Source organism: Lolium rigidum, chromosome 5 (assembly GCF_022539505.1).
Source record: "Lolium rigidum isolate FL_2022 chromosome 5, APGP_CSIRO_Lrig_0.1, whole genome shotgun sequence".
Classification (NCBI taxonomy): domain Eukaryota; kingdom Viridiplantae; phylum Streptophyta; class Magnoliopsida; order Poales; family Poaceae; genus Lolium; species Lolium rigidum.
Window position 1 is genome coordinate 13,872,143 of NC_061512.1, and position 9,397 is coordinate 13,881,539.

Here is a 9,397-nt window from a genome sequence, read left to right on the forward strand (position 1 = left end):
GAACCAAAAATATGGGACCGGAACCAAAATTTGTGGGACCGGAACCTTAAATATATTTTGCGAATATTATAAAAGACGAACATCCTTTTAAGTGGCCAAGACAACAGATGAAACTACACTAATCTTAAAGCAACAAATAATTGAACATTTGTGCACAGATCTTAAACCCACCATCAATCTCTCATGAACGAAATATATGTAGATATCACTGTCGTTCTCATCCTCTCAATCTCTCAATCATTCTCTCCCGGCGATCCCCGCAACGGAGGGAAGTGGCAGAGGCGGCTGTGTTCTTTATCAACCTGGATCAACACGGCCGGGCCGGCAAGGGGAGGAGCGGCGGCGTTCTTTATCAACTTGGATCAACATGGCCGGGCCAACGAGGGGAGGAGCGGCGGTGGCGTTGGTCGTGGCCGGCGAGGAGAGGAGCGGCGGCGGCGTTGAGTGGCTGTCGCCCGTCGGAGCTAGGCGAGAAAGGAGCAGGCGGCGGCGGCTCAACTTCACATCCCGGTAAGGTTGTCCTCCTCCTGTAGATGCATTTGTTCTTGATGTCACTGGGGAAATTGAAATATGTTTCTCGCTATGGTCCTTGCCAGGTACCTGACTATAGAATATGAACATACCATAGTCAATGCATACCCATTATTATTTTTGGTCTAAGATTTTCGTTTTGTTCTAGTTTCCAACACTAGGATTTAATGTTGAGGGTATCTGGGAGATACAAGCTCATGAAACTGTAGAGTTATGGACAATAAATTGTTCTCACGTTTCAGGCGAAGGCACTGCGTCCTTTGGTTGGATGTAAGATTCACTTCATACTTTGTCTTGAACTTCAATTACTGAAGCTTTGTGCCATTTTCTTGTTTGGCAGTGGTGGCCATTTGTTTGATTACTCAAGTGCGGTTGTGGCATTTCCATTGTTAGGATAAATGGAATTCTGGTGCTAGGATAAATGGACTGGTTTGTTTCCTCTAAGATGGATATTTTGCAGCCACAAGCCAGAGAAAAAGGTGGTAAATGTTGGCACAAAATGAAGGTCATGTGATTGCTAAGGTGATTCTGTTTTCCTGTTAAGTTAAGTTATCTAGGAGTATTTTTTGTTGTTGTGTTGTCTCCAAATTTTGCATTTGGGGATCACAGTTTTGCATGTCACAATGTTTAATCCTCAGTTGATCTACCGACCTGACGCAGAAGTAATTCTTGGGGTTCATTATTTGTTTCTTGTTTAGCACATTGTTTCCGAGGCGGTAGTGGTGATTTGTTGGCGAAGAAGAGTGCGTCATCGTCACGAAACACCTGCTGGGTGAATGGCGCTTGCCGGCGGCGTGAATTGGGGTGACAGGCACACCGCAGTCGAGTAGTGTTTTTACCTGCATCATTTTTCTGTTGATCTTAATACTATCTATGCTTTTTTGCCAGGATCCGTCTGAACCACACGAAGATTCGTGGAGTGTTGTTGCCCCTTCAGGCGACCTGATGTTGGGCCGAGAGCCTTGGACGAAGATAGGTCATCGCCATGAACGAGTCAACATGTGTCTTTGCTAGAGTGGACGGACCGTGTTCTTAGTGACATCTACTTCACTTTTTTTACTTATCAAAAGGATTGAACGATTAAAAGCCTTTTATCTATGTTGATAAATTTATTCTCTTATAAATTTTTGTGTTTATTCGGTACATTTGTAACAAACCATGGTGTTCAAAATATTTGTACCTCGTGATGTGTCTGCAGAAGATGCGAGTTGATATGCACATTCTTATACCTTTTATCTATGGGTGGGGACTTTCCGCAGTATTTATCCAACACAAAATGATTGTGCAAGAATGCCACCATTGCTAAGACGCCAATAGACATAATAAGAAATGCTGTCTTCTTCAATCAAGGATAGGAGCTTGGAAACACTGGGTACGAATCTGGTGGAGGCATGGCAGGGCTCTCGCCGTTGAAGTATATGCGTCTTGGTAATGCCCAGCCCTTCACTTGCCCTTCCCGAAAGTGAAGGTCGACAGGTCCTTCAGGAACAGAAGCTCGGTTTGCACATTGACCTCTGGACAAGCTTCATTGCAGTACTTCACACCCACAACATTTTAAATAGAAGTAGAATATCATAATGCATATAAATCTACATTTAAAACACAAGACATGGATTGTGATGTTAAGTGATAACAAATTTCAATATAGCAGCTTTACCATCGACAAAAGAAAATTTCCAAAGTATCAATTCATCAACACCAAAAGTTTACCAGCTTTACATGCCTCCAAAATGTGACAGCTATATCCACTCACTATTTGAACAATGCAAAATTACAACGAGGATACAGATTTCAGACTTGTGTGCACCAACACTGGCGAACAAAGAAGTTCCCCAGTTCAGCTCCTTGCTACGACATCCATGATAGTCTCTCTGGCCTCTTATGTTAGTAGCTGCCCAGACAGAATAATGGCGGCTAAAGTGCTTAGCGCTTAATCCACTTTTGTAACACTGAACATGCACTATATTATCACGTGATGGCAATTAGGTTACGAAGCCATCCATGACAACATGGATAAAAGGAGAATACTGCGGACTTCACAATGGAAAAAAAAGAAGCTCTTTCAACTTGTGGGCAAGGCTAACTCCAATTTTGCAGATGTTATCATCAGACTTGGCCTTTTTGACAGGTATGCCATCTATACTCGAAGTGTCACACTTCCTCCTTCTCGGGTCCTGCATCAAGGTTCAAAGAACCTGAAAATACACTCTGGGACTATGAGTCTCAGGATTAACGAAGACAATTAAGAAAAAAAGGACTTTAAAGTCTATTGCTGAACTGCTCAAAGTCATATAGTATACACTTACTATAACGAAACCTCACGGACAATCTTGCAAACTGGAGCAGCTAGAACTTGTAATGTCCACAAAATAGTGGGCATGTACTGCGCATCCGAGCCTTGTTTCCAACAACTATGCACATGATATCCACGTTTAATAAACCAGGCTAGCTAGCAATCAGTTTCCATGCAAAGAACAAGAACTAGTACTGTCAGGCTAGACCGCAAACTCTAGGGACCAGTGCTAATTGATCGTTACTGATTGGGTAGATAACTTGGTGTGTATGATCATTAAGAAATACCGATTGCCCTTCTAAATTTAGCCGTCAGTATCGACTACTTTACTTTGTGATGATGTGAAGAGTGTACTGATATTTCAGTTATCAGTAAAAACTGGGAAAATTCAGCACTTGTAAGTTGTGATCCAGCAGGATCTGGTTCAGAACTGGTTTGCATTACCATGCAATTATCATGGTACACACGCAGGGACATGTTTGGTAGATAACGGATAGTAAACAAGAATATGTAAATGCCAATACTATGAATGTTGGCACAGAAGAAAATAAAGAGACAACGGTGCTCAAACTCCTCTATGCAGAAGCTCTACAGAAAAACTGATGTAGCTAATGTGGTATATGTATCTCTTTCAGCACTACAAATTTGAGAGTATTGTTGATGGTCAGAGCAAAGGAAAACCAGGCTATAATTCAAAGCGTGAATCGAATCAAATTTCAAATAGTCGAACAAAATTAGGTAAAACCTTGCGGCAGTGGTGTCCGATCCCGCAGGCGAGGATCGCGGTGGCCGCTGACTACGACCCCGTTGTTGAGGCTGGGGGCCCGATCCCGCCGTTGAGGACAGCGGCGGCAATCCACCGGACTTGGACACGGAGGACTGATGTCCAATCCCGCAGTTGAAGAGCCGGAGGTGTTCGATTTGGCTGTGGCGTGTGGATCGGAGGCCAGCGGTGGCTGGCCGGATGACGGCGGCGTCGCTCGAGCGGGGCGGCGGAGCCAGGCACTGGTGGAAAAACAGGCTTTGGTCGCGGTTGGCAACTGCCATTAGTCGCGGTGGCCCAACCGCGACCAAAGTAGCGCGACTAAAGGCCCCCCCCTTTAGTCGCGGTTCCTTACGAACCGCGACTAAAGCGCCCATCCACGTGGGCCGCAGGCGAGCGCCAGGGCGGAGGACCTTTAGTCGCGGTTCTTCCGGCCAACCGCGACTAAAGGCCTCCGCAGGGTTTAGGGTTTAGCCCCCCTCCCCCTAAATCTGGTTTCTTTTTAATTTGTATTATTTTATTTCTTTTGGGTTTTAATTTTGAAGGAGTTTCACATATTCTACGGTACTGTATACATACATGCATATGAATGTACAATTTCAAACAAATTTGAAATTAGAACCAAAAAGAATTCAAGAGGAATATACAATATATATTCAATATCGGATGACCATATACAATATATATTCAATATCGGATGACCATATACAATTTTGAACAAGTTAGTTACAAATTCCGGTGCGTATAAAGATCTACGTCATCGTAATAGTGTTCTCCTCTAGGATCGATGACTTCCCTCGCCAACCATCCAGCTAGTTCCTCTTGAAGTGGTCGGAAGCGAGCTTCGGACTAAGCGTCTTCCGGAGGTTATTCCTCGGGATGTTGTTCTCACACGTCCGGTCCCGCTCATTGCGGTATCTCCGGATCCTCTCACAAACATAGTATCCACATAGATTGGTCCCCGGTGGCTGAGTATCCCCGATCGTCGGCACTGCCATTTTAAAATGTAGCTCTTTTTTGAATTCACCGACCTTGGTATCTACGAACCGTCTCCAAACCCTACGAGGCAAAGAAAATTAAATAAACAAGAGAGTTATTAATTAGTTACTTGATATTAGGAAATGATGAACGAAATAGGCCGATCGATATAGAGCGCAAATGAATGAAAATAATTACTTTTGCATCATTTTTCTCATGTCGCCCCAAAGCGCCGGATCCATATTCGGAGAGTCGTGGACGAGAACCGAGGAGGTCCGAACTTTAATTACCATAAGAATCCAGTGGAACCTGCGGACACGATACATGCACAGCCATGCATAACTCATCGATTAGCCACATACCATGCATGGAGTAAACAAAAGAGAATGTGCTCAAGACAGAAACACTCACCCAAAATGGTAAGGAAATAGAATATCACTTTTCTCTTGATGTTTTCTAATAAACCGCCACAGGTCTTCCTCCACGTCGGCGGGGTGGTGTTCTAACACATATGAATTAACGATGTGTGGGTCAATGAACCCAACATCATGGATGTTCCTTATTCGCATTTCCCGCTTCTTCATTCCGCATAATATATAGCGTACACAACAAGATAGTTAGGACAATATATATATATATATATAGTGCAGGCAATGAACGAGATGGGGTAGAAATTAATAAATCACTTACAGAACGTAGCAACAGATGATAGATTTGTCGAGCTCGCGCAGATTGAACAGCTGGAACAATTCACTCAGAGGAATTTGTACCCGAGTAACGTTTGAAGTGATGCACATATTTAACTTCCGCATAGATATAGTCTTTGGCGTTTTCATGTTTTATGTAACCCTTGTACCAATTTAGCAGACCTTTCATTTGTCGAGGTAGATCCTCTTCTCGCGCAGGCTCGATGAGAGGGCCATTCTTCACATATGTAAATACTACGTCCTTCATTGGCGCCTCATCAAGGCCTAACGAGTGCACGAAGAGTGATACCTAACGCGGCCGCTTGTTCTCTGGCACTCGTTACAGTCAATCCATGTGCTGCCGCAGCTGCTATGATATCGGGGGCATCCGGACCGGCGGCTTGCACTATGAGCGGGGCGATCGATTGTTTACTTTGTTCCCCGAGCTGGGCAACTTCTTTCCCCCTTTCTAATTTTTTCTCGGCCTCCAAGGCTTTCTTCTCCGCCAACTCTTTGTTCCTCTTGAACTCGAGTGCTTGCCTACGAAGTTCACGTAAATAGTCGTCAGGCAGATTCTTCGCGGCTTGGGATGGTGTGTTCAAAAATGACTTAGCCCACTTCTTTTGCTCATCAGAAAATACTGGCTTGGGCTCGCCCTCTCTTTTCTTCTTGCACTCCTCCTTCCATTTCTCATGCTGAGCAGCCACGGCCGCTGCATTTTCCTCGACACTAAGTTCCCAAGGCCTCGGGATGAGAGGCTTCAGTGATGGCTCTGGTATCTTTGTTTTCTTAGGTACATAAGGGTCCGGGTTAATAACCCAGGACTGCTTCTGCTTCTTCGCCGGAGGTGGATTGGGGGGCGGTACCGGTGTCTGATCACCCGCCGGACAAGGACTGGGGGGCGGCGTCGTCGGCTGACGTGAATGAGGTGTATTAGGTGAAGCACCACCGCCACCGTCACCGCCACCGCCACCGTCACCGCCACCGCCACCGTCACCGCCACCGCCACCACCACCACCGTACGGGCGTGGACTTGTTGGCGCCTCGCCTGGAAACTTGATAAATTTCTTCCGCCATAGAATGAACTGGCGCTTGACATCTCCAAGTCTTTTCACCCCTTCGGGTGTAGCAATGTCAATGTCCGGGTCCTCAAACCCTTGGACTATCTCCTCCACCGTGACACGAGCATAGCCATCTTGAATGGGGTTGTTGTGGTGGAGTGCTCCGGTGGTAAAGCACTCGCCGATGGCTACCTTCATGGACATGTTCCCGATAGGATAATACGGATGACATGCTTTCATCTCCTTTATATCGTCCACGGGGTAGCGAGGAGGCTCCGGTGCAAGTAACTTCGACCACCAGCTGAGGCTCCGGTGCAGTAATTTCGATCGTCGGTGCACCAGCCGGTGAGGCCTCCGTGGAAGCCACGCTGCTTCTTCTCCGCTGCTGGCTTTCGAGATCCATTGGATGATCTTCAGCATGCTGCGCCCGAGCTGCCTCTCTTTCGGCTACTAGAACACTCACGGTTTTCTTCATCACATCCATTTCCGTTACCAACTGCGCCACAACATCTTTTTCCCGATCCATCTTTCTCTTACGGCTTACGTAACCGTACGGGTCATCGTTGCGGGGAACCCTATTTTCCACGGAATGGGCCCCATGCCTCGTACACGTCCTCCGTGTTCGGGATTCCCGAGGGCTTTTGTCGGGCGTCGTTCTCTCCGTTGAACTTGATCTTCCCCGCTTGAGCATCCCTCATTGCCTCAATAAGCTTTTTGGTGGGTGTAATTATTTTGCCCTGGTAAACACACTCCCCTGTCTCCGGGTTCGGCGATCCCCCATGCCCGTACCACCAGCTTTTGGCCCTTGGGTCCCATCCCTCCGTACCTGGACGGATTCCTCGCGCCTTCAGCTCGTTCTCCATCTTCTCCCACTTAGGCTGCCAAAAGCGATACCCTCCTGGCCCCATTTTATGATTGTACTCCTTCTTGGCCGCATTTTCCTTTTTTTTCTTCGATAGTTCAAGGAACTGCTCCGATTTCTTTTGCTTCACAAAATCTGGCCAATCATGTTGCAGTTTCTCATATTGTCCTTTGAAATCCGGAGTCTTGCCCTGGTTGACAAAGTCATGGGCTAGATTTTGCTTGTATTTACGGAATGCGTTGGCCATCCTAGAAAGAGCGAACTGTTTGACTAGCTTGCGCCTCTCCTTGTTTTCCGCAATCTTGTTACCCTCCTCATCGTATTTGCGGTATTCCGGAGGTAGAACGAAATGTTCCATAAGCTTTTTGAAGCAATCTTTTTTTGTTCTCTTATCGACAAAAGTGAAACCAACACGTGCCTTCTTTGGCTCATTCCACTCCTGGCGGGTGATCGAGACGTTGTCTCTAACAACGGCTCCGCATTGGCCGACAAACTTGGTGGCGTTCTTGCTTGGGCTCCAGCGGCCTGCCGGTTGCTTCGTCGACAACATCGATGGTGCATGTTTCTCCTGCTTTCATCGTCTTGGTTGCGCCACGCTTTGACGACGACGTACTCGATTTTTTCGACGATCCGGCCGAGGGCTAAAATAAGAAAGAGAGTCGCGCGCGTTAGTACACACACATTTATTCAAATCAGTTAGTTTGTATCACCAGACACTCAATATGTATATATATATACCTCGGCGCCGGAGGTGGTTGCTACTTCCAATTGAAGATCGTCGTTTATCGACGTTTCTTCGGCATCATCTGCTTGCTGACGGCGCCCTTCATCTTCACACTCAAGGTTCAGATAAGAAGAGATATCATCTTCTTCTTCTCCGGTCGGCACATATGGAATATCGCCTTTTATGATGCCGAACATATGGTCTTCAGCGTCCGGATCATAGTTGTCCGGAATCGGGTCAGCTCTATCGTCCGCCATATGTCAGTCCTGAAAACATGTAGTCAAAACAAATTAATTAAGTGAAGAAGGGGCGGTGGCGGTGGCGAAAGGGCGGTGGCAAAAAGGAGGGGGCGCCCGGCGAGCTGGAAGGGGTGGGAGAGGGTGTCGCGGAAGAGCGCGAGACGGGGCGGTAGACGACGGCGTCACGGAGAGGGAGGCGAGGACAACACACACATAACCCTCGCCGCCCCTGATCTCGATCCCAAAAAAACACCGCGCGTATGCGGAGGGGGCGACGAGGGGCTCGCTCCCCCCTCAGTATACGCGCGCGGTGGCGGTGGTGAAAGGGCGGTGGCGAAAGGGCGGTGGCGGTGCCGAGGGCGGTGGCGGTGGTGGTGGTGGATTCTCGACCCGGTTCCGTTTGTTTCTGTTTCTACTTCTCCGGAACTGCCACGGCTAGATGGACTTACCAAGATTCATGGAGTTGCTCAATGAAAAATAAATACGGGGCTAAGTTAAAAAAACAAAGAAACTCTCTTGGAAAAAAGAGTTGTAGTTCAAAATGCATTTGATATATAGTCCAAAAACTAGTACAATTCCAACAATTGAGGAAACGAAATTATCGAAGCATATTTAGTTGCGAAATATTTTGGCTTTCTCATCGGAACAAAGACAATGCTGAAAATGTATATTGATTTGGGCTTCCATTCATGAGCGTCAACTTTTAAAATTTTAGAAATGCCGTGTTAAAATGATGCCATCCACAGTTTTAGAAATGCCGTGTTAAAAACTTAGTATATCAAAAAAAAATTTAAAAACTCATTAGTTACATTTTTAATTAAAAAAATTTAGTTACAAATTTAAAAAAACAAAAAAAAACAAAAAAAAGTGTGATGGCCAGGCGCCCTGGCCCTTCTCTCGTTCCTCTCTCGTTCTTTGTCTCTCTCTCATCTGCAGCGACGACGACACGGCAGCCCCAAGCGGCGGCGAGGGCGGCGGCAGCGGCGGCGCGCGGACGGCCGGGATCGAGGCGCGACAGGCGGCGGCGGCAATCTGAGACGAGCGCGCGCGCGCAGGTCCTTACGGCGCTGTTGTCGTCGGGCGGTGGTGAACTGTGGCGGCGGCAGCGCGGCACGTACCCGACGGCTACGACGAGGCGCGGCGGTTGGCGGCGCGGCGTGGCGAGAGAAGCACGGCAGAGGGCGCGGCGACGGCGCGGCGACAGCGGTAGAGGGCGCGGCGACGGCGCGGTAGAGGGCTCGGGTGCGCTGCAGATGCGGT

The 9,397-nt window shown here is 47.4% G+C and overlaps 2 long non-coding RNA genes across 2 annotated transcripts; one reads left to right on the top strand and one right to left on the bottom strand.

Moving 5' to 3' along the window:
* Window positions 1-473: 473 nt before the first annotated feature.
* Window positions 474-1,751, top strand: LOC124658239. Its single transcript, XR_006989087.1, has 2 exons — window positions 474-1,053; window positions 1,420-1,751. It is a non-coding gene; the product is annotated as an uncharacterized LOC124658239 (long non-coding RNA).
* A 439-nt stretch (window positions 1,752-2,190) lies between these two features.
* LOC124653057 lies at window positions 2,191-3,808 on the bottom strand. The gene is made up of 2 exons (XR_006987815.1): window positions 2,838-3,808; window positions 2,191-2,726 (listed from the first exon to the last, which is right to left on the bottom strand). It is a non-coding gene; the product is annotated as an uncharacterized LOC124653057 (long non-coding RNA).
* Between the last annotated feature and the right edge of the window lie 5,589 nt (window positions 3,809-9,397).